At 30.9% G+C, this 27,494-nt stretch overlaps 1 protein-coding gene across 15 annotated transcripts in view; it reads right to left on the reverse strand.

The window, feature by feature from the left end:
* Positions 1-27,494, reverse strand: part of Gug (arginine-glutamic acid dipeptide repeats grunge) — a 220,262-nt gene that overhangs the window by 5,777 nt on the left and 186,991 nt on the right. For 11 of the 15 annotated variants that reach the window (XM_075378212.1, XM_075378223.1, XM_075378096.1 and 8 more), the window contains one exon: positions 17,633-17,671. The gene's annotated coding sequence lies outside the window, so the exon portion shown is untranslated. Of the gene's footprint in view, positions 1-9,732; positions 9,956-11,656; positions 15,992-16,212; positions 16,512-17,632; positions 17,672-27,494 lie in introns of those variants that run through there. The other 4 variants (XM_075378179.1, XM_075378190.1, XM_075378168.1 and 1 more) reach the window with 4 other exon arrangements.

Here is a 27,494-nt window from a genome sequence, read left to right on the forward strand (position 1 = left end):
AATAAGAGATTGAGACCTTCTGAATAACAAAATATTATTGATGTACAGCTTATCAAATTTATAATTTTGCTAATTCACCTTAGTTTCATAAGTACTATTTCAATAAAGTTTGCTTAAGGTATTTCCCAAGAAGTTACTTTACAGAAGAGGATGTATTATGGGATCACATGTCAAGAAGCAAGGCAGATGTCTCATTAGAACCTAAGACTAAACAGAAGTCTCCAAAATAGCATCATCACTCCTATGTTTTGATCAAACCCAAGAAGTTTGAAGTATTTGAATTTCATGTTTTTCTGAAATTAAAGGAATTTTTTGAGTGGTATACATATACAGACTAAGGATGAAATGAACTTTACCAAACTGTCTACTTACAGCAAGATGTGACAATGTTCTTTATAACAAGGGGATCAAGCTCATCTCTAAATCTCAAGAATTATGTTGAAAAATAGGTTTACATGTTTTCATTGTAAAAAGGAAAATATCATGTTATAATAAATTTTGCATACTGTACATTTAATCATGCTTCTAAAAATTTCATTCAACTATTTAATCATTTGTCTAAAAATTTTGATTACTCTATGAGATATTTCTATAAAGGGTAAAAGTTCCAGACATTTGTTTAAAGGTTAAACATCAGGCACTGTAAATAAAATGTTACTAATTGTTTACAAATAACTTCACATGTTAATCATTATAACAATAATAATAGCTTCACCACAGTAAAAATTTGAATATACAATTCAAATTTTTTCTATTTCTGTCTCCTTGAGATAAAATTTGTGAGTCAAACTGTCTAAAACGCTATTTATTTTTATTTTTTCTATTTTATGACTACATAAAAATACCCTTTTTGTAGCATTTCAAAAATATTAGCAATTTTTTTAATAAATTATTATTTCTTTTAAGTTTTGCTTTTAATATTTATACGAGGTATCCCTGGATCTACTGATTATGCTCTTTAATTAGTGTAAGTTATGGGTTTTTTTTTGTCAAACTTTGAGTATTTTCTATTTAGGATTTTTTTTTTATAAATAGAATAAATTAAAATGAAGTTTTTAGTTTCATGTTTTTATTTTCTTAAAGAAATCCTTATAAGCGGTGGAAGCTAAAATCCAGCAGATGATCACCAAAATTATGAGTTGTTCCATACTGTAAACATTGGCCTGTATTTCTTCTAAGCAAAACAGTAAAACTTTCTAAAAATACTGCTTTTTTTTTAGAGTCCTACTCTTTAATAAATTTAATAACAATTCTTTTTTGTTTTCCTTTTAACATATCTATGCTAGAAATGGCATTAATATAAAATATGAAAATTAATAAAAATAATAATAAAAAATTGCAAATAATTAGCTTTATTTGCAAAGAAGAAAATAAAAGAATACATAGAAACAACTGGAAGGCTATTAATTTTTTTACAAGTAATACACCAAAATTTCAAGAAAGTTTCTGCATACTATATAAATAAGTTCATATTACAAAATTAAATTATTTTAGTATTATAAAATACAAAATGCATTTTAGTCTACAAAAGCATGCTAAAATATATTACATAAGCTTTTACAACATGCACACTGCAAAAAAAATAATAATTACTATACGTACACATTTTTCAGTTATCAAATTTTTTTGTAAATAATAGGAAGTATCACAAAAACTTGTAATTGTATTGTGCACAGTACAATTTAAGTTATTGAAATATATCTTTTACATTCCTTCTTTTTTTTTACATTTGAATCTATAATATATACAAAATTGTATAAATCTTTCTATAAATACGTCAATGTTCAGAAAACATACAGAGATAAAAAGAAATAAAGGAATGATAGACCTAGAATAATAATATACAACAATGAAGTGCAGCATAATTAAGAGGTAATTGAACATTTTGATTACTCTAATACACAGCATTTAAAAATTTCTTCTTATCACTCAAATTTTCTGTACAATATATAATAAATTAATTATAAATACGTCATTTCTGATTAAAACATTAATTACAATTGAGCAAAATCATAATATGGGAATAGTAATGATAATAATTATAAAGAATGTAATTACAATTCTCTCTTAATAATTATTATTTGATATTAAATGTATGCTTAAAAATAATTAAATTTGAGTATTTTCCATAATAAATGTTTTCACACTCAACATGACAGCTACATTCTCAGTTTAAAAAACCTATACCACCCCTCAAATCCAATAAAACAGAAAATAGAACTCCATCGTAACAAAGTACTCATTTTTGGTACACACTAATTGCCACAAGCTATTTAATAATCACATTTAATAGCTAATGTTCAGAACATCAGGCACTGTACGTAAAATGAATGATACAAATTATTTACAAATACTTCACAAGTTAATCTTAACAACAAAAATATTTTCATATAACTTATCATGAAAACTTAACTGTTGTATATAACTAACACAAAGGAATAAGGATCTAGAAAAAAAAAATTGAATATACTACTATAATTAGCTACTGACATTTTAAATCAGAAATACTATTTAAGAGACACTCATTCTGCTAGTGGTAGTTCTCAACAATTATAAAAGGATAGAGCACATATTCACACTTTAAAAAAAGTATAACTTTCCTATTATTCTTTAGAAAAATATTATATGTATTTATCAAAATATTAATTGTACATAAGCACTGAAACTACTATAAAGTACAAAAGTGGAATAAACAGCCTGTAGCTCACTTAAGCATCAGAAATATACATACACAGGTTACTAACATTCTACGAAGTAGTAACATACAAAACATCAAAATTATATAACTAGCTACAGCTAGGTGTGTGTTAGTTAATGTAACATTTTTATTTTATCACAGAATGGCTAGACAACATGTTTTATTGATGTGTCTATTTCTCTGTTTTATAAGGTACATTTATAATGCAATTTTACAGATTCACATTCAGGCGATCATAATTTCCTTTATTCAAACAGCGATAGTAGCTAATAGTATCTAAAGTGTTATTGATCAACATTGCCTGAAATGACAAAGAAACCAATTTTTTATAGTGATCAATGTCATAAAGGAAAGTTTAAAAAAATATATGGATGACTTCCAATAACATAGAAGCTATTATTTTTTTTTAATGTTACAGTACATTAATAAGCTCACAAGTATTTTCTTTTTATACAATCTAGGAAAATTAAACACAAACTAACTCATTTTTAGTATCATAAATTAAAAAAGGAATAGATGTCCCACAAAGATGGAATCAAGTTTAGTTCAAAATACAGTAAAGCTAGAGTATTTAAAACTAAAAAGCCTAAGCTTCATAAACTCTTCATTCTACTAGTAAGTTTGTGTCTGCTCACCAGTAATATATTATTCACCTGAATCTTAAATATGAACAGATGCTGTGGCAAATTTTCTGGAACCTTTGATGGAATGTTCAATTATCATATGATATCCAAATGCTCTCAAACATGCTTTGTCTTAACTTTTTTATACACACACTTTCCTCTTCTCTTGAACTCTTTAATATTCTTATTCTTTACACTTATAATTTACATTTGAGTCATAGAGTTTCAAAACTCACTATGACCATGTTTTGAAGAAAATTAGTTGACATCTATTTTGATAGTATTTTGTATGCTCAACACAACAGTGAAATTATTTTTTCATAAACCCTCTCTAAATGTTTTGCAATAACATTTAAAAATCACATTTGTTTCCAGAAACCACTATGTTCCACAAGGAGACTGTAGCATAATGCATTATGTTCAATTAATTTGTACTGCAATAAAATCCACTATGTCCAATATATATACTATTAAATATTTATTTATTTTACAAAAATAAAAAATTCTTATTTAAGATAATAAGCTATCCTATGACCTACAGAGCAAAAATAAATTTTTTTTTGCAGTTTGCTTTACTGTAAAAAGCCAATAGCATCAGCTGTTTCACAAATGCATGCACACACGCACACTTGTAATTGTACATAATCTCCTTAAACTGATGAATTTGATGGCAAAGTTAAGAATATTTTGTGCACATGTTTCTTATCATTAATACTGTTTTGTTACTGTATGATATGATTTACAAGAGATATTAAGTACACTGTAAACAGATTAAGAAAATACCCATCAGAAAAAGACGAAAGAAGCTTTCTTTGCCACAAAACTGGGTAAAAAATGTAGTGAAACATAGCAGGTATGAGCTTAAAATTTTCAGATTTGTCTTTTCCATTTACTTATTTCAGTGAATGTATTAAAGAAATTATGAAATAAGGAAACTATTCTCAACATCTATATTCTTACAAGTGCTCATGTTAATGATGATGAGGTAGAGTGTGTATACATAGAAATTGACGAAGCAATTGAACACATAAAAGGAGATGAAAATTTAATAACAGTTGGAGATTGGAATGCAAGCATCGGAATAGGCAAGGAAGGAAATATTGTGGGTGAACAGGGGCTGGGCAAAAGGAATGAAAGAGGGGACCGACTTATTGAGTTTTGCATAAAATATAATTTAGTAATTATCAACACCCAGTTTAAAAATCATAATAGAAGAATATACTCATGGAAAACACCAGGTGATACTGCAAGGTATCAGTTAGATTATATCATAGTTAAACAAAGATTTAGAAATCACTACTCGACTGCAAAGCCTATCCTGGATCAGACATTGATAGTGACCATAATTTAGTGATAATGAAATGTAGATTGGTGTTTAAAAACCTGAAGAAAAGGTGTAGAATGAATTGTGGAATTTAGAGAAGCTTAAGGAAGAGGAGGTGATAAAAAAGATTTTTCAGGAGGACATCGCAAGAGATGTGAGTAAAAAATAAGGTAGAAAATATAGAAGAAGAATAGGAGAATGACTTCCATCAGACTTCAAAAATAGTGTTAGTCATGATACCAAAGAAAGCAGGAACAGGTAAATGTGAAGAATATACAACAATTGGCTAAACTACTCGCATATCAAAAATTTTAACTAGAATTCTGTACAGAAGAATTGAGAGGAGATTGGAAGAAGAGTTAGAAGACCAATTTGTTTTCAGGAAAAGTATTGGGACAAGGGAAGAAATTTTAGCGCTCAGATTAATAGAAGAAGTAAGATTAAAGAAAAACAAACCAACATGCTCGGCATTTATAGATTTAGAAAAGGCATTTGATAATATAGACTGGAATAAAATGTTCAACATTTTAAGAAATCTAGGTTTCAAATATAGAAATAGAAGAACAATCACTAACATTTACAGGAACCAAACTGCAACAGTAATAATCGAAGAATATAAAAAGGAAGCCGTAATGAAAAAAGGGAGTCTAGCAAGGATGTTCCCTATCCCCATTACTTTTTAATCTTTACATAGAACTAGTAGTTAATGATGTTAAAGAACAATTTAGATCTGGAGTAAGTGTGCAAGGTGTAAATATGGTATATATAAGATGCTACGATTTGCTGATGATATAACAACTCTAGCTGAGAGTAAAAAGAATTTAGAGGAAACAATGATTAGCATGAACACAAGAACTACTGCAAGAAAATAAACAAGAACAAAATGAAAGAAATGAAATGTAGTAGAAATAACGTAGATGGACCACTGAATATAAAAATAGGAAGAGAAAAAATTATGGCGGTAGAATTTTGTTATTTGGGAATTACTGGAAAAGTAATTTATGTAATAAATTAATTTAAGTAATTTATGGATGAAGCAGGAGCGATATAAAATGCCGAATAGCACAGGCGAAACGATCCTTCAGTCAGAAATATAATTTGTTTACATCAAAAATCAATTTAAACATCAGGAAAACATTTTTGAAAGTATATGTTTGGAGCTTTATATGGAAGTGAAACTTCGATGATCGGAGTACCCGAGAAGAAAAAATTAGAAGTTTTTGAAATGTGCTGCTATAGAATGTTAAAAATCAGATAGGTGGATAAAATGACAAATGAAGTGTTGTGGCAAATTGATGAAGAAATAAGTATTTGGAAAAATATAGCTAAGAGACATGACTTATAGGCTACATATTAAAGGCATCTTGGAATAGTTGCTTTGATATTGAACGGCCAAGTAGAAGGGGAAAATTGTACAGGCAGGCAACGTTTGGAATATTTAAAACAAATTTAAAATTGTTAGGGATATAGGATGTCGGGGATATACCAAAATGAAATGACTGGCACTAGATAGGGAATGTTAGAGAACTGTATCAAACCATCAAATGATCAAGCCAAAAAAAAACATAAGGAAGCAAATTAAATTATCTACACTAATATAATAAAGAGGAAAGATTTGTTTGTATTGAATAGGGTCCGAAACTACTGGACCGATTAGAAAAATTCTTTTTCCATTAGAAGCCGACATTATCCCTGATGAACATAGGCTACTTTTTACCGCGTTATTTAAGCAACATATTTTAATTTTTCTATCTTTGTAATTCAGTAACTAGCAACTGTCCGTCGTCAATGTCGTGTCTCTTGACGCTCGCGTCCCCACCACCGCTCCCTCGCCATGCCCACACCCCGCTCGGCTAGCTAGGCAGCAGCATGTGACCTAAGCGTCACTGTGGTGCGGGAGGGGAGTCAATGTCACAAAATAAAGTGCCGCGCGGCTCATGCGCGCGGTCGGCTTCCTACGTAGCGGTTGTATGCGATATCGAATATTTTTCCTTGAAAATATTTTGAATTTTTTAATCACCGTTTCATATACAGGCTAATTCCTGTTCAACATGTAAGCAAATAATTTAGTATTAGTTGATGTATTATTTGTTTTTTTTATCATTTCAAAATGCCCAAAAGATTAAGATCTCAATTTTCTAGAAATAGTTTACAGGCTAGGGCAATAAAAATAATTTCAAGGGTATTTCATTTAAAGATGAAAAAATTCATAAAATTATTCACAAAAGATGAAATATTCGGCAAAGTGAAATGTTACATGGCAAGTGTGGAGTGGCAGAAGCGGGGTTTAACTCACTGTCATTTGCTGTTTTGACTAGAAAGAAAAATCCAGCCAAACGATATTGATAGTGTCATAGTTGCGGAACTGCCCAACCAACAAAACGACCCGATATTGTGACTAAAAATACGGTGCACGGTCCATGTGGAGAGCATATCTTAACAGCACCATGTATGAAAAACGGTATCTGCACAAAAAAGTACCCTCGACGTTTCGTCAACGATACCCAAACCGGAGAGGACGGATATCCAGTTTATCGTCGTCGTGACGCCGAAAATGGAGGCCAGAGCGCTACGCTAAATATCAGAGGAAGTACTATCTATATAGATAACAGGTGGATTGTCCCTTATTCTCCATTATTGTGTAGGATGTTTAACGCGCACATAAATATCGAGTACTGCCACTCAGTTCAAGCCATCAAATACATTTGTAATTATATCAATAAAGGATCTGACCATGCTACTTTTAGCGACAAAAACCCAAACGATGAAGTGGAAAACTATATATTAGGCCGGTACGCAAGTACATCCGAAGCTGTTTGGCGAATTTTAGAATTTCCCATTCACGAGCGACATCCTACAGTCTTGCAGTTAGCCGTCCACTTAGAAAACGGCCAAAGGGTGTATTTTACCGCAGAAACGGCTGAACAAGTGGCCCAAAACTCTGAACGACTGCAACAAATATCTTATTTTTTTAAATGGGTATACCAACCGTGCGAAGCGGGACCGGGCAGCTATATTCAATAAATTAAGTGATTCCGACGCGGACGAAGTCGCGGGTTTCAGCTATGTATCATATAGTCGTTAATTTTTCGAATCAATTTTACAATGAAGTACTATTTGTAACGAGTGAATAAATCCCACGCGGACGAAGTCGCGGGCCACGACTAGTTAAAAGATACAAGCAAATTAATAACAATTCCAATCAAATTAAGCAGTTTAACAATTTATTTTAAAGCATTTATTAGTGGCTAGGATATGCATAGCAAAATATTAATTAAATCATATTGTTTTCATATTTTGGTTGCATATTATTTGTGTCTTGACTGTTGCAAGTAATTATTTTTTTATATTAAATAAATATCTTTTTATTTAGTTATTTTAGGCCTAATTATAAATTATCATCGTAACAGTTATTAGTAATCTGTGTGTTTTTCTTCTGTTGCAGATATCTACCTTTATCTTTACAAACTAAATTAAATTGTCAACACAGCAGACCAGGTTTTGAGTGTAACAAAGTTTCAATGCAAGATGTCAAAAGGTAGCATGAATATTTGTAAAAGGTACAGATAGAAAAGGTCAAAATTAATTATTTAAAAATATGTGAGATGTGCGACTCCAAAGTCGCACATATATCACATAAAGGAATATTTAATGAAGAGGTGCCAAAATTTTATTATGTTTCTTGTAAAAAGCAAGATATTATTTCAATAAAAAGGTTTGCAGAGAATTTTTTATCAAAATTTTGGAATTAATAGGCTGCAGTTAATATGCAGGTAGTTTAAAAACAGTTGACAATGTTCCTGAGAAAAGAGGAGGGGATATTATAAGTTATACGTTTGCTTTCTCCAACCAGTTTTCCTGCTACTGCTGGGTCTGATTGTGAATATAGACAAATGCAGTTACCACTACCAGCTTGTAAGTCCTGACGTGGCTGCAGTATAAGTGTAAATGTACTGGTAAACATGTCTGGAATACTCAGGTCGACCACTCCTGAGACTCGTGGTTAATTAAAACCCCACCACCAAAGAATACTGGTATCCACAGTCTAGCATTCAGATCCATATAAAAGTAACTGCCTTTACAAGGACTCGAACTTAGAACTCTCAACTTTGAAAAACTAGAAGTGCTATGTATGAAGACAAAAAATAGCTGTAAAAGAATTCATTATATATCAATTCAGTTAACTAAAAGTCATTACAATTGCAACAAAAATGTTAGTAGACAATATTTAAGTAGTGATTTATTGAGTAAAAAAATATACACTATGTTTATGGTTTCATAAAGAATTTCCTCTGTAAATTAAAAAAAATCACATTTTACCAACGGTAGGACCATGCTTCGTATCAGAATTTTGTCCTGACTGAAAAGAAAGTTCAAAGAACAATTGTTACTTCAAAAAGTATATTAATATTATATTATTAAATACTTCACAGTAATTAGACTTGATGAAGATTGCCCTGTATATGACTTTAAAAAAGAGTGTCCCGACGTAATGAAAAGGCCAGTCTCATGGCATTTTAAATTCCATCCTTGCAAACATTTTGTTCTTACTAAAAAAAACATCTTCCTGGTGGTTCAATTCGTGTTTGAGGCAGCCTAATTTCATGTCAGATGTTAGGAAGGTAAGAAAATAAAAAAATATTGGTTTGATAAAACCTGAAATAATAGTGAAAGGAAAACTTCTGAAACCAGTGAAAATAAAAAATCTAATTTCCTTCTATAGCTGAATATTATGTTGAAGATTGGAAAGAACATGGCTAGTTGCTATTTCATAAAAAGTTAATAGATGTAAATGCCAATGATAATAGTAATAATTCTGTGGATAATAACAATGAAGAAGATGAATGCGATGAAATAAATGACAACAAAGATGTATGATGATTTAATACTATTTTAAAATTGCTTAATTTTTTATTGATAAATTTATTCTTAAATAATTTTGATTCTAATATTTTATTAAAAACTCTCTTTATTTTTATACAATAATTTTTCATTACTTGATTTTCATACCTTTCATTTTATTTTATTTTTATGTTAAATATATGAGTATTTTTATACACAAAATCTTTTTTTGTGGATTTAGATAATGCAATTTTTGTATACTCCTTATTAGACTCATAAATACGAATGTCATATAAAATAAAATGGAATTAAGAATGATAAAAATTAAGTTTACTAGTTTTTTCCAAGACCCCTAACATCCAAGTTGAGTTCTGTAATGCCCTTGTCCAATGGTAGTTTTTAGCATTTATTTTTTAAACAAGGCATAAATATTTTACAATAATATAGCTCTGTTTCACTGATATTTTCCTGAAAAATTAAAAAAAAAATTATGTATGTATTTTTCCTAGCAACTAAGGCACAGGTTTTTTGTGTTTTTCTCAACATTTTTAATGGATATAGTGAGTTCTCATTTTCTAATATATACAATACCATTTTCCTCTCATGATGTGTAAGTACATATGTGTGGACATCCTGTACTGTTTTGCAGGACTTTGTTCTCTATTAAATTTATCTCGTTATTACAGATTTAAGCCTTGACCATGCAATATTTTATAAACAATTTAAACAAGTGATTATTATTAACCATAATTTTGATAACTTCTGTATCAAAACAGAAGCTCATAATTTAATAATCTGCTCACTGTATATTTACTAAAGAATGGGCTTTATTTAACTTGTCTGGTAACACTAAAATGGTGTTCAGTCTTAATCTTACAAGTTACTTTTAATTGGCTATGTTTAGTTTCATTTTATTACTGAAAATTTTTTGAGTCTATTTTATTACACTTTTCTTCAAAAATTTCAAGAAAAAACTACAAAAAAGACTTTTCTGAATACATTTCAATCTAACACAACTTTCCACTCTTGTGAAACTCACCAAAAAATTGGCGAGTTTAATTATAAAATAATAATTAGTAATTATTAATATAAAATATTTTATTTTCCTAGTCAAATTTTAATGTTTTTGGACTACCAAATTTCAAGCAGTCAGCCATTAAAGAAATAGACATTTAAGTAAAGAAAATTTATTTGTAAAAATTAAACAACTGGAATGTCTTTTTGATCAACTGCGTAAGAAAATGAACAGTTTAATAAAAGGTGATACAATGGGGATGATGTAATTGTATAAATAACAATTCTTTTGAGGTTGTAGCTAAATTAAATAATTAGGGTGTGATAAAAAAATACACTAAATTTTTTATTTCCCAGGCTGTACAAGTCCAACTATTGTGTTGATACAGTTCTCCCTAACATATGTTTACATTGGTAGCCACAGTGGATGTTTAGTTTATTATTGGCTTTTGAAATGTTACACGTGTTTTGGTAGGGTTGGAGATTTTTAACTTATGGAAAAAATGGAACAAAGAATTTGTATTAAATTTTGCTTTAAGAATGAAAAAAAGTGAAGCACCACATTGGAAATGTTGAATGTTGCTTCTGGTGATTCTTCTATGAATAAAACAAGCATTTACAAGTGGTACAAATGTTTCCAAAAGGTTCAAGACATTTAAGATGTGTTGTGCCTGAATGTTCCAGCACAACTAATGACAATGTCGAAAAGGTGAAGAAAATGATTATGGACAATTGCCAAATCATTATCAAAGAGTCAGTAAAGATTACTATCAGGAAGTTCTTACTGTTTGCAAAGAAAATGCCTGGATCTGTGGAGAAACAATTCATGGCAATTGCACCATGAGATAATGTACCTGCTCACACTTCACTGGTTGTTCATGAACTTTTGGCCAAAAACACTGTTATGCTGCTGCAGCCTCCTTGACTTTTTGAAGTCAATTTTTGGGAAAAATAACTATTACTGTAAGAATGTAGAATGAATGAACTGAAGAATTATTATTGTATTCGATTAATTCTTTCTATCACAGTAAAAAAGAAAAAAATCAGTACAGGTAAGAAGGTAAGTTAATTTTTAAAATAGTGTATAATTTAAAATTAAAGTAATAAATTTTTTTTAATATCAAGTAGTTATACAACAAATCAGTACAAACAGAGTAGATTTTATAAGTTGTTTATTTCAATTTTTTTAAATTTTATTTTATAGAATCACTGCATCACTGAAAAATAAATTTCAGGATAGATAAAAATAATAAAATTTTTATCATGTAACAATTACTTTCACTTTTAAAAATTATTCTAAGTTAAAGTTTAGCAGTTTACATATATCACCCAAGCTTGTTAAACACTTTGAAAGTAGGTTAAGTACACTGAGGTTATGTCAAACATGAAATATTTCTTATAATACAAATATGTATAGTTTTGCTTTTAATTTTGTACAATACTTCAGAAATTAATAAATTGACTGAAACCTATAATCAGAAATCAAATTATTTAAATTAATTTCTCATCATCATAGGAAGGAATTCATTCTGAAATTTGCCTTGTTTTCTTATTCTTTATCAGTTTTTCAACAGTCAATAGTATAATTAATACAGACAATATTGTATCACATAAACAGAGTAATATTTGTAAGTTATTACAGTACCAATGAATTGTTCCAACAGATTGAGTGTTTGACAGGATAAGGGCAATTTTTAGAAAAAAAATTTCTTTTCTTAAGAGGGCAATTTTTAGAAAAAAATTTCCCTCTAAGAAAAAATAAACATATTGCTGAATGTGATGAACTAAAGTACTTTATTAAAAACGAGCTTTTGACTATTCTAATGAAACAGACAAGATGTTGTCTTTCACTATTCAGCTCCTGCAAGATTCCATAAGCACTGAATTAATTTTGGAATACAAAGGAGCAGCTATGTTTTTCTGTAGGATAAAAATATTACTTCATCATACTTTTTTGAGAGAAAGAATAAAAAACAAAAAAATAATGTTTAAATTAAGTTAAATGAAAATAGTGACTGCTTGAAAAATCGAAAAAATTCTCAATGATAGTCACAAAGTTACAAGATAAAACACTAATAACTAGATTGTTTGGGCAATCTACTGGAAGCACACCAATTAACTTTTGCATAACAAATTATCTTGGGAAGCTTTTACTTATGCACATGTAATGTACAAATGACTTATGCAGGTTTATGATTAGCTACTTTCAATTAAGCACACATTATGCATCAGTATTCAATAACAGAAAATAATTCACTAGAATGCATGTCGCCTAATGTTGACATCAGGTATTTCATTATAAACAAGTGAAAATGTGGCAATAATTCCTATCCTTGAGTGAAACATCTATTCTCTTCTTAATCTACCTATACCTGTAACCATATAATTCATCAAAAAATGAATGGGTCCTGATCCATTTCTCCATAGCAGCATGACCTTGAGGATAATCTTCTGTCCTGTTTAGTAATTTCAGTTGCTACTAGCCATTAGTTACTTACTATCTGACCTCAGTGAACTACTTTTCTACATTATGTAACACTGACAACTCACATTATGACACATTTGTCCAGCTGTAGCCTCACAATAAATCTTTCTTTAGTAAACACAAACAATAGAGTAGCTACAGCAAACTAAAAATAAAAATAAAATAAGCTCATATATACTAAATATTAAAAGATAATATAGATCCAAAGAGATATGGGTGTAGTGATCTTATTTAATCCCAAGAGTATATATTTCAATGATTGATCTCTACTGAAGCAGTCGGTTATATTTTTTTGGCAGTGACCTTTGCTACCTTAAAATTCAACTGTAGGTTGAAAAGAGTATATATACAATACATTCATCAATAATTAATTTACTTTTGAATATTTATATTTTTATCAGTTCTCAATCAATTACATTCACAATTAAAAGTCTATTAGCACATGTTTAATTTAAATTAGAGTTTAATTTCTGCTACTATGAGATTATTGTTTTTCTTTCCCCAATGTTCCTACAGTTTATTAGCATTTACAGTACTGATTTTTTTTTGAGTAATTTTACAACTATTACTAACACTAAAATATGTTTATCTAGCTCTTGCTTAAAGATAAATATATTTGTTAAGTAAACATTTATTGGCAAAAGATATCATTATGGCCATTCTTTGTTTTTGTTTATTAATATTTTATTTATAACAGATCTATATAGATTCAGGAGTAGATTACCAGATTCTGATTTTAAGGTTGATGAGTTACAAGGTTTGCTTATATTGAGTATTATATTATGCTGTGATTTTTTTTTTAACTTAATCAGGCATTATAAATGTAGTAAAATTATGATCTTATCCAATTAATAATAATATTAAAAATACTATCAAAATTCAAATTTTGTGATGCAATTATCAAAATTGAGAAGATCCTTATATTTTTTTACAACTTAGTCAGAATCAAGGAAAATAAGTGTGTTAAAGGAATTAGCAGGAAATATGTCAATAAAGTAGGTATATTTCTTCAGCAATGAGAAATTCTATTTCAACTATTATCAAAAACATGTTTTTTGTTCAGTTTTACTACTGTTAAAGACAAAGGATCAATTTAAATTAGTTGGGTTATACCATAATAAAGTTATTTTTAAAATATCAAAACTAAACAATATGATAAACTGGCGATATATACCAATATGATTTTTCAATAAAAATTTGGCTTTCAATGAATACCAAAAACTGGTTTCTAAACAACATAAAAATTGGTCGCCATCCTAGAAAATTTTACTGTTCTAGTCAATCAAAAGATACGTTGTTCAACCAATGAATTCAACAAACTTAATAAAAACTAAAAACTTTTAACTATATTTGCTGTTATAGTATGTCATTTCCAAAATTATAAAATATATATAATTTTTTTTTGGAGAATACACCTGTTTGTGAATATAAAGTAGGATCAATTCAACATTATTAATGTCACTTTTAAAACTATTATTTATGATTGTTTTACCAGCCAAGAAGAATTTAATAAAATTAAAATCAGCATATTGACCATAGCATTTATTTATGTCAACATAATGTAAAAAGTGATTTTATATATAACAGCAGGTTATATTTGTTGGTTATCTAGAAAGTTAATAGTGAATACTACTACACTGATGAAGAAATAATTTACTTATTAGGAAGAACAGTATAATTTGGAATTCAATATTAAAAATTATAGTACACATGGATATGTTACTGGTATCACTTACCTATATTTAGTACCAGAATATAGATATATTCAGGTGTTTCACTATAAAAATAATAAAATCATTTTGGTTCATAAGAATGAATTTAAAACACATTAAAGATTTCAAAATATAAAAAAATACTAATTTTTAAAATGTTAGCAAGAGAAAAAGGTTTAATATTTTAGCTGGATACTTGATAAATGTCATAAAATGATAACACAATCAATACTTTCTTAATAATATGATCTTGTTTGCAAATTCACTTAGAAATTTTATTATTTTAGTGTCTGAAAATGTAACAAAAATAAAAAAAGTGAAAAAAATGTAAATTTAACATAAATAAATTTCATTTTATGTATTTATTCATGTGAACTATAACCAACCAGCAACCTTATCTGATAAGGGTTATTAATGATCAGCCTTTAATGAGTAAACTGACCAAAAAGAACTTTACAATTTAGTTACATTTACCTCATAAATTACACATATATATTCGATTTCAAGTTACACACTGTTGTAAACCAGACTTTGAAAAATACAAAGTAAATTTCAGATAAGGATATTTATGCATTTTTTAATGGCTTAATGAAATTGTACTGAATTTCTTCTTTTATAATTCAAGAAATCACACTTTAAAAAAATAAAAAATACTGAAGCAATTAAAATATTTAAATTAATCATAGATTAAGAACTACAATCCTTTGCTTACTCTCAAATTCTGCTACTAAACGATCAGACAATTTTTTAAAATAATTTTATTGCACTTTAACCTAAGAACTATTGACAACATACATTGCTTTTTTTCACAATTAATTACTTGCTTTTAATATATCTGTAATTAACAATAATATAATAATAAATATAACAAAAGTATTAGAATGCAAATCAAATTAAAATCTGCTAAGAACATTAATATCAATATTGTTAACCATGTTCGCAATAGCAATTTAAATGAGTATGTTCCACAAAATATGACTAAATTAATCAAATCATTGCTGTATCTTTCATTCTTTCACAGAGTTCAATTCTGCAGAATTACACATTATAAAAAAGCCACTACAGGTTAAAGAAAAATTCTATTTTCCCTTTTCTTGTCCTTGACGTCTCTTCCTGTGATATTCTCTTCCCGATTTCCTGGCTCTATCTGTAACTCATTGTAGAACAACTCTGCCTATGGGCCTGTTCAAGTTGTAGAAAAAATCCAAGTACTGGCTGAGCTATCCACCAAGTAGTAAAGCCTACTATTCTTCTTAAAACCTAAATAAAATTCCTTCATCTGTCTGAGGAATACTATAATAAAATGAAAGCAAGGACGTAACATTACAACTTGTTATGAGCTGTAAAATTATAAGCATTTGAGGTAAAAACCATCTAATTTGCATTATCAATACAAATAAATGTTAATCAATGAAAATGTTACTAATGAAATTATGTTTTGGTATTTCTGCTAACTGAAAACCAATATTAGATTAAAGGATAGGATGCATTAAATATTATTAAAAAAAAATCACCTCTAAAAAATCTGTCAGATCAAGAAACTAAGCAATGAGTTGACTTCAAAAGATAAAAATAATGTCATTAGGCAATACATAAAAAAATTATTTAGAACGTAGAAATTACAGTATTGCAATCATGTGAAAAGAAGTTATACTTTTGGCAGAGTTTTACTTCCCAGCTGAGATGAATTTCCTTAAAAAAGTTAATCATACTTAGCCTTAGCAGATTATAATTGTTGATATAATTGTACACAACATAGTTTAAATGTAAACAAAATATTTCCAGTATCTAGATCGATACATTCTCTTGTTTTCTGAAAAAAAAAAAATGACTTAACTACTTTATAATAGTCGATTGTCTTAACATGTGTGAATACAAACAACTTCAACTTTTTTATGTTCAACGTTGTTTGTTTCATTCTCTTTTTTATTGTTATTAGTAGTGAACATATTTAAATAGCAATAAACAATATTACATTTTAGACATTGTGAACATTTGGTTTTTCTTTTTTATCTACCGGCTTAGTAATTCACAGAAACCAATATATAAGTAATAAGTAGTGAACATAGGATGTTGAAAGAAAAAATATTAAAACAGAAAATGCAATAACTAATTTTAACTGAATAATTAAGTAAAAGTTTAGAAAACAACCAACTCTCATTTTGAAATTAGCAGTATGATGTAAGTTTTAAAACTGAAAATAAAATATTTACAACTACAGTTTATTACTCAGAAGAAATTTAAATGATTAGCAGAGAGAACAATTAACTGCATAATTAAAACTTCAATCAATAATTTATATTAAATTGAAATAAATACAAATAAATATTTTAAAAATCATATACAATTTAATCAACCGCACATAGCTTACTAAATAATAAGTACTTTATATTATTCAATTAATTCTAAAAAAACTATACATTCAAAATACACACAATCCAAACTCCATTGAACAATGTATAATAGATTTGCTACTCTGAAGATACACAGATTACTTTCTTCAATAATAAATTACAATAACAAATCTAATTCCAAGTTATGTTTAAGTAGGAAATTGTGTGTATTGTTGGTCCGTCAATGGGGTTGTTTGTGCTCCCATAATCATAGCAGCACCAAATGGATGTATCAAACAATCAGCTGACCGAATACTCAGTACTAATGGATAATTAATTATTATTCTAAATTAAAATAACATATGATACAAAACATGATTTCCATGCTACCATATCAATATAATCACCATTTAAGTATCTGTTCTATACTAAGTCAAACAATACTTTATTACATACATAATATTTAATTATGAAATCTCTTATAATTAGTAAATAAATAACTAAATAATAAATATAATACATAAATAAATATCTCAAATCACTCAGTAACTTTTTTATAAACAATTTACATCACATAAACTCTATGATTGTAGTTACTTACAATGTAATTCATCACGTAATTAATTTTTGTGGCAGTTATCTGAAACAAAAAATGAAAAACTCTAGAAGAAACTAGCAAATAACTTTTACCTTATAATAATTACGCTACCCACAAATAACATGCATGGGAAAGGAAATTTTTTTCAGCATTTTTATTTATTTATTATTACTTTTTATTAAAATAATATACCTTCATTAAAAATATATCTATGTAAATAGTTAAAAACAATAACAGATCACAAAACTGAACACAGACAATGTTAATTCCATGAAAATTTTGTAAAAAAATAATAGATGATTAATGGCACAATTAACACATTTCCTATTATCATTTTAATGGAATCTAAATAAATATAAGTACATGTTTGAATATTTTATTTCAGTAAATTTAAAAGGGAAATAAAGTAGTTATTAAATAAACTGGCAGAAATTAGATAACAAGTAAAGAAAAATAAGTAAGGGTTTCCAATTTTTGATAATAAATAATATTAGAAAAGTTAAAATTCTTTTTTTTTTTTTTTATGGCCCGGAAGGACCAATTAGTCATTTATGTTTAGTCTTTCTTATCTTCCAATACTCTTTCATTTTCCTGGAAAAATCCCTTTTCCGTTCCTCTGTCCAAACCGTCCCCGTTTTCTTTTTAGGCTTTTCTGCAAATTTAACACCGGGCAAGTTGTTATAATTTCCAGATACTGTTCTGAGATCTTGCAGTGCAATGCCTGCTTCTTTGATGTCTTGAAGCACCTAGTGAGCCACACTGATTGTGTTTTTAGCTTTAGCAATCTTTCCAAGAGTTGTTTACTTTTCCTTGATTCCTCCAAACGCAAGAGGTGGCCAAAGAATTTTATTCTCTTCTTTCTTATTTCTTCTGTAATTGGTGTAACGACCTCTTTAATTATTTTATATATTTTTATATGTAATTTTTATATATATGCTGACAAGGTGTATTACAAAGTTCTGGGACTGTTATAACCTATTCTACTAATAAAAATAATGGAAGTATTTATATAAACATATCCTAAAATGCTTTATTTGCGAGTTACAGCTAAAAAAAGATTTTGCTTCGATTTCAGCTACCCTGGTGAAATGAGGTTGTACTGGAATTTTTAGGCAATAATTAAGGGGCAGAATAGGTGATTTCTTATGGTTTTTAACCTGAAAAGTTAAATAAAATACATCCCATAACTGTATTTGCAGTAGTTTTGGAAAAATCTGGGGAGAAAATCAATAAATTGGTGTAAAAAACCCTGTTTTTTATGTTTGATGTATAATAAGTTTGTTTAATAGGTAATAAAACACATAAAACTTTTAAACAAAACTTCTAGAGAATTTAATTCTGAACAGAATGTTGTAAGATAAGTTGACTAAAACATAGAAAGATAAGAAAATTCAATTTTATTTAAAAACAGTACGCTAGACAAGTACCACACATACCAGTTTATATAATACATACCAGTTTAAAATAAACATTCAAAAATGAGCTTGCCATTTTCAATAGATTTCCTGACATGCTTCTGTACTGCTTTTGTTGCTCTTTAGGTCTTCAGGGCTGTCCTTAAGTTTCTCAGCCGCATCCACACTATGGACAATTAATTTCTCACAAGAATATATTTTTGTTTTGTGTACAATATTTTTCATCCATCCCCACACGCAAAAATCTAAACGCTTTAAATCAGACAATCTTGGTGGCCAGGAATGTGGACCTCCATGACCAATCTGTTTCTCAGGGAAATAATGATTTAAACGAGTGGAAATGGCACAAAAGAATTGAAAAGGTGCACTACCATACTGGAAGTATACATAGCACCTCAGTGCTAGAGGAACATCTTTAAGCCACCAGGTAATACGACTGGTCCAAACAATAGATTGTGGAGAAGGCCGCACCATACATTAACACTAAATTGGTGTTGAAAATTGCATTCCACCATTTCATGAGGATTTACTTCTGCCAATGTATGCTCATTGCGCAAGTTGCTGACACCATCTGAAGCAATATTTACCTCATACTTGTAGACCAGTTGCAGAACTCCAAGTGAAGCAGGCTATCTCCTGGGTGCAGATATTGAACTGTCTGTTAATGATAAGGTTAAAAGTAGTTTTATTTGAGTGTCCTCCTAACAATTGAATGCAAAACTCCAATTCGCTTTGAAAGATGAAGTGTACCGACTCCTGGACTGCATCGATAATAATTTCATCAATAACACTATCACATTGGACATATCATTCATAGGTGAATGAACCTATACCTAGGTGATTCATAGGTGAGTGAACCTGTTTCCTGAAGACTGTGAAAAATCACGCTAATTGTTTTGTGATCTGGAATCCTGCGATTTGGAAAATGTATTCCATATTTCTACTGCAACAGCTGTATCAGCGTATCCTTTGTTGTAAATAAGTACAACATTACTTATCATTAGTACTTAACATTACTTAAATGGCAAACAATCATGTTCAAACTAAAATTCACAGAAAACTTTCGCCGACGACAGCACAGTTCACAGTACCCAATATATTTAATATAACTTGCAGAATGATTTAAACACTAATACAGTATTGCATACTGTTTATCAGCCATTATTTTTTTGCCAACTTTCAAATAATAATTTTTAAAATAATTTATTGTATTCTGTAATTAATAAAAAAATTATTAACTAAATCATTTTTATTTATTTATTTTTATTTAACAATTGTTGTGTGATTTCCAGTTCTCTTTCATTTTTAACAGTAAATTTTGTTTTTACAAATTTTTCACATTCCAAAAAAAGAATTTGGTTTTTTGATTACATTAAATAAAGTACTTTTCTGACATATATAGTAATGTACTGTTTCTAAATAAAATTTGAATTTTTCCAACCAACTTTTCTTTATTTTATTCAATTTATCTTGCACCATTTTGTTCAGAATTAAATTCTCTTCAAGTTTTATGTGTTTATTACCTATTTAACAAACTGTATGTATAAAAGAAAAAGAAAAAAAAAGTTTTTTTTATACAGATCTATTGGTCCAGATTTCTCAAAAACTACTGCAGATATGGTTATGGGACCAATTTTACTCAATTCTCCAGGTCAAGAAACTTAAGAAATCACTCATTCTGCCCCTTAATTAACGTCCTAAAAATTTCAGTATTAACTCATTTCTCCAGGGTAGCTGAAATCAGAGCAAAATCTTTCACTAGCTGTTACTCACAACAAAGTATTTTAGGACATATGTTTATATGAACTCTCTCCATTATTTTCATGAATAGAATAGGTTAAGAAAGTCCCAGGAGAACTTCATGGTATATTCTGTATATATGAATACATGTGTTTATAAAAATCATTTTAGGAATTCAGAGGATGATCCCCACATCAAAATAAAGAAAAAACTTTTACACCAACATATGTCTAAAAATGCTTAGTTTACCAGCTTGCCACCATTTTGTATTTAACATAAAACTCTATTTCTCAGATATTGCTAATTGTATCCAGCTGAAATTTTGTATACTGCTAGGGTACCTAGAGGTCTACTTGTATAAAAATAATAATAATTTAGATAATAATTTAATATAATTGAAAATATTACAATAAAATATAAGTTGCATTACACATTTTTCGTTTAATGAACGGACACTTGTTACATAAGCCTGCAAAAAACTTGGGTTGTGGAATGTTTTTTTACTTTTGATAATTGATTCCTATGTATTTTTTAGCGGTGAATTAAAAAAATAATCTTCATTTTTTCCATTACTTCAATGGGTTGAAGATGATAAGATGGTGAGAGAACTTGGCCGACAGGTTGTGACAAGACTTAACATGTTACAAGGTATAACATGTTTATTGGCAGCTATACATGTCATTCGTGCACCCTGCAACTACTATCAGTCCTGTTTCAGCCATCAGGGTGCATAAATTGATTTTTTTATGTTCTCTGTTATTAAACACGTTTTTGTCAGTGGAAAATATATTTTCAGGTCATAAAGCAAACTTTCCGTTTTTAAAATGGCTTAAAGAGGCTGCAAAAATTCTGCAGATTCTTTTTGTTACATTTGTGGTGAGTTAATGGTGGAAAGTCAAAAAAGAAATACAACAAATTTTGTTCAGCAAGTGTACCTAACATACTTCCGAGTGAAAATAGGAGATCTAGAAAAAACTTGGGCAACTTACTACATTTGCTACACATTTGTTGAAGGACTTAGATGGACAAAGAGTGAACAAGAAGCATTCAGATTTGGAGTTCCAATGGTGTGGCAAGAGCCACAAAATCACACCAATGATTGTTACTTTTGTTTGACTGGTGTTCACAGTTTCAATTTGAAGAATAAAGAAGAATCGTCTATCCAAATATGCCATCCACTTTACACCCAGTTCCTCAAGGTTCAGACATAACAGTGGCAATTACACCAGAAAAGTTACTTGAAATAGACAGTCCCACAAGTGATTTAAATGAAAATAACATCAAGGAGAACAAACCTGGAGATAGCTGTGCATCAGAGCTTTATTCACAGTCTGAACTAAACGATTTGGTTCAAGACTTACATCTGACCAAAGGAAATTCAGAACTGCTTGGGTCAAGGCTTAAAGACAAGAATCTCTGCTAGCAGCTGGCACCTCATTTTCCTGGTTCAGGTACAGAGAAAAGGATTTTCATCCATATTTTTCAGAAGACAGAGAATTAGTATTCTGTATTGATGTATATGGACTTTTGACTCGATTAACACTCCGTACTAAAGTACTAATTGCAGACTGTTCATAGATTTGTCCAAAAGAAGCCTCAAAGTTGTCCTTCTTCACAATGGGAATACGTATCCATTAATACCCGTTGGACATTCTGTCAATTTAAAAGAGGGTTACAATAATTTGGAATTGTCTATAAAATTAAATATGACAATCATAAGTGGATTATGTGCAGCGATCTCAAAATAATATGTATGCTCCTAGGACAGCAAGGAGGATACACAAAATTTCTTTGTTTTTTGTGTAAATGGAATAGCAGTCAGGAAAATAATTGGATAAAGAAAGACTGCCAAAAAAGAGCTCCATTGGAAAGTGGAACCAAAAATGTGCTCTGAAAAGCTGTAATAGATCCGATTAAAGTTCTCCTCCTTACACATCTGCATATCAAGTTAGGCTTGATGAAGCAATCTGTCTCAAAGCCTTACCAAAAGAAGGTAAATGTTTTAAATAAATCTGTGATAAATTTCCAGTCTTATCAACTGCCAAACTAAAAGAAGGGTCTTTATTGGTACTAACATTAGAAAACTTCTCAAAGTTAATAATTTTGAGAAACAAATGAAAAGACACCTAGGGAGCCTTTAAAAATATAGTATAACCAAGTTTCTGGGCAATTTAGGATGTTCCATGAGCTTGAAGGTTCACTTCCTAAATTCACATGTGGACTATTTTCCTGAAAATCTGGGAGCTGTTAGCGAAGAGATGGTTGAGAGATTTCATCACAACATGAAAGAAATGGAAAGGCGCTATCAAGGAAAATGGACTACTATGCTGATGGCAGACTATTGCTGCATTTTACACAGAGAACATAGAAGGAAAAGCACGAAGCAGAGCCATCCAAAGAAACTTCAACCCATGGAATAAAACTGTAAGTATTTTACATTAAATTAATTACATAAAATTAATTAAATATATAAAGTTAATTTAAAAATGCGCTATTATAAAAATTCGGCTTATTTTGTGACAATTAAGGGGTCAATGCCCCCTCCCTCCTCTTCAGACCACTCAACTGTTTAGCTATACGAATGCATAATATAAGACAAAAAAGTGAATGTATTATTAAAAAAAAGTTTTATATCTATTTTATTGTATCACATTTTCACAATTTCTAAACTTTTAATAAATTTTGCGATTTGTGAATAATCCTGACGTGATGGAAAAAATGAAGGTTATTTTCAAGAATTTGGCACTAAAAAATATATAAGAATCAATTATTAAAACTAAAAAATTATATCTATTATATCTAAATTATAACTAAAATCATATCCTGAAAATCAGATAATGAAATATTAATAAAATAAAATATTGTAGCTGTTCAAAAAGATACCCTCATTCAAAATAAACGCCAACCAGGCATTTTTTCATTGACTACCAGACTCTTTTAAAGATGCCAGGTGCCTGACAAATCTTCTCAATCCCATTTAAAATTCTTGTGCACAATTCTATGGTACCTACAGGGTGTCATACACAAAAGAATTTAAATGGCTCCTTAAGAAATAGTCAAGAGGATTGGGATTGAGGGACCTTGTAGGCCATGCCACTGGGCCTCCTTGACCAATTGATCTATTATGATATGCTTCATTTAGGTGATCTCAAACTTGAAATCTGTTATGAGCCAGAGCCCCATCCAGCATGAACCATACTTTTTTGCATTGTTTAGTGGGAAATCTTTGAGTAAAAGTGGAAGATCAATCATCAAGAAATTTAAATACCTTTCACCTTGAGTTTTTCAGGTAAAAACCAAGCAAATAAGTGGTCAACCAGAATACCAGCTCATATGTTTACAGAAAACTGATATTAGTGACTGTTTTCTGAAATGGTATGAGGGTTTTCAATTCACCACATGTGTGTGATAAGAGTGGTTGATCTTTTAAATTTGGCTTCATCGTAAAGAAAATATTAAAGAAATTTGAATTATTACATTTTCAAATAAGCCATTGGCATAGCTGAACATGGTGAATATAATCACGAGGTAAGTACTTACCAATAGTAATAGGCATGGAGTTGCTGCTCACACAAAACCTTCCACTGTTGCATTACTAACACTGAATTCCATGACTACAAAAAAGAGGTGGATGGGTGAAAAGATGATCTTTGAGAACTACAAAACAAAGGAAAGCTCATGGATCCCTCTATGCCACAGTTGTACATTATGCCATAATCCCTCAGGAATTTAGGGAATTTCTAACCCAATAGAAGCAGCACACTGGTAATGCATATTTTACAATGACTAGCTAAAACTTAGAGCACAACAAAAACTGCTTGCTTTCCTCCAATGCCCCCCTCCCCGCCAGAACAAGCAGAGGTACCCTATCTTTCAATTATGTGGTATGTGTAACTAACTATACAACTGAACTAAAATATTCTTCAGCCAGACTCACTTCACACGACTGCTGTATGACTGACTGATTATTTTTTGGTGAGATCTGATCAAATTATCTAGTGCCATGAATAAATACAAGCATTCAGTTCATTAATGTTAGTAATGTAGAATGAAAACACTTGAAGCTTTAAAAATCTTGTGCCAAGAGATCTAGTGATCTCTTTTGAAGTAAACCATATCCCATTCCAGGACATGATAGTGGTTTTCTAAAAAGAAACTTTTCTCTGGTTTCTTGTAAACCAGAAATTAATTTTACCATAAAATATAATAAGAGCTGAAGAATTGCCCAGCTAAAATTTAATACTGGCCATCTGATTATTCATCAGATAATAGATCCGTTTATCACTGACAAAAATCTGAATTCTGTTGCTATACATACCTTAGTCATTTAAAGATGCCTAAAATTTAAAAAAAGATATGGCTCTTATAATTCTTTTGATGACATTGCACACCATACGTCACTTTTTCATTAATTAATAGTTGCAGATGGAATAAGCAATAATTCTCTGTAACCAGCAGCACTTTGGCCTTTGATAAAGACAAAATTACGTTGCGTCTGAGTCTCACTTTCTATTGTGTTTTGAGCTGTTCGTCTTGTGTGTACCTTCGACAGTTCTCTGCGAATTCGATTTTGAGTGCTTTAGCAACGGTAGCATCATTTACTCTGAGACTCGTCAATCATTACTTGCCCACGCAGTGCAAGGAGAAAATTTGTTTGGGCATCCACCTCAACGTGGCAACGACTGCTGGTCATAAGTCCGCACAACAACTAAAGGGTAGCGCCCTTTAGTCCTACTCGTGTTCTTTTAAGAACGAGGGCAGTAATCCATGGTTTCTTGCCGTATGTATTGCACTTAATCGATCCAGTAGCGGCAAAGAGGTGCATTGTGTGACAGGAGAATATTTAAGGTCTCTGGCTGCAGGCAATTGTCACGTTCGTGGGCTTGCCCAACTTAGTGGATAGGAGGAAGGCAGCGAGAATCTCGTTAGGTCATGTTGCAGGTAGGATTAGGGAATTTTCAGCCATGGAAGGTTTCCAGGAGGTGAAGAAGTCTAGGCGGACTTGGCATGGAGCTCATGCCATCAACAAAGCTCTGCCGAGGACAAGGTGAGTGAGATGGATACGGGCTCACCCATCCAGGCTAACGCGACCCCGGCAGTCGAGGATTTTCTTAAAACGAAGGGCAGAACAGGTCCAGGAGGACCTGGAGTACTTGTTTTAGTTTCTAGCCCTCCCCAGCAGCATCAGTGTGGGAACGAGGAAGACGGTTCTTCCCCGCCTCATGAGGATAAAGGAGGTGTTTGCAGCAGTTGTAGATGGTTTTGAGGCTTTAAGTCCCAGTAGGGGAAAGTCCAGCCTAAGGTAGTTCAGGCCCCAGCGCAGCCCAGTCGCTATGCTAATGTGAACTAAGCGTGAAGCGAGCAAGGCAGCTAAGAAGCTGGAGGTCCTGTCTGGGAACAAGGTGGAGGGCTCGAAGGCCACGAGCCAAGAGCTTAAGAGAGATTCCTGGGCTGCTCTTCAGCTGAAGATTAGAGACATCAAGGAGACCAGCAAAGAGCTGGTAGTTGTTGCAGAAAATAAGGTGACAGTCCGTGTCATTAAGGAGTCTCCTGCAGTCAAAAAGCTTGAGGTGAAGGTAGACCCCCAAGCGTCTGGGAAGGCCCCATGTCATCGTATATGACATCGAACGGAGCCTCTCCGATGATGAGGTTCTGCCTCATCCACTGACTTGGATGAGGCACTCTCATCCGAGAGCAAAACACTGACTTGGATGAGGCTTCTTTTAAGGATCAGCGAGTGTTCTTTCAAGACTGGTAAGCATGATGCCGCATGGTATCATGTAGTGTTTAAATTAGGGGCTGGTCTCCATCTGAAGTTCGTGTTGGAGTGATGAATCATATATTTCGAGTCCTGTCGTGTCAAGAAGTACCTTGAGGTGCAGCAATGCTTCAAGTGTTGTAGGTTTGGCCATAGAGTCAAGCTCTGTAAGTATGAGTCGGTCTGTGTGCCCTTGTGGTGAGGAGAGCCATAATCATGACAACTGTCTACAAAAGAAAGAGGTTCCATCTTGTATTAACTGTAAAAGGTTGCACAAAAGTCATAGGCTCTCGGTTAATAGTAAGGGGTGTGGTTGTTACTTGAGAGCAGTTGAGATGTACTTTTAACTATCTTGATGGTTAGGTTCAGTCAACTTAATGCCCAGGGAGCCTATGCAGTCCAAGTAGAGTTAGGTGAGGTTGTAGAGAAATGGAGCCTCGATGTTCTTCTTCTGCAGCACCCATATGTGGTCAAGAATGATCTGCCAGGTTCTTCATGCTGGAGCAAGTTTTTCATTGGTGATAACAAATCCACCATACTGTGCAGGAAGTCCATAGGCATTATCTTCATACGATAGGCCTCTGACATGCATCAGATCGTTGTTAAGCTTGCCATGAATGGTTTGGACCTAGGCGTTGTTAGTTTGTACTTTCAGTACAGGGATCTCACTGAACAGCATTTGGAAAGATGGAATAGAATTGTTAGGTTGGTAGCAGGTCGTCCTATTCTTATAGGAGTTGATGTGAACGCCAAATCACTTCTTTGGCACAGTGGTATCACGGACAATGGCGGCGAATTAATTGAAGGTTTCATCGTGCAGCATCAGTTTGATGTTTTCAATGTAGCTGGCGAGTTGACTACCTTCGCTGGTGCAGTCGGTTTGCGGAGGGCCTTCCATGGTACCAATATCGATGTTACCATTGTTAAGGATATTCTCGGTACGATTCTGAAT

The sequence above is a fragment of the Lycorma delicatula genome, chromosome 1 (genome assembly GCF_047948215.1).
Source record: "Lycorma delicatula isolate Av1 chromosome 1, ASM4794821v1, whole genome shotgun sequence".
In the NCBI taxonomy this organism is placed as follows: domain Eukaryota; kingdom Metazoa; phylum Arthropoda; class Insecta; order Hemiptera; family Fulgoridae; genus Lycorma; species Lycorma delicatula.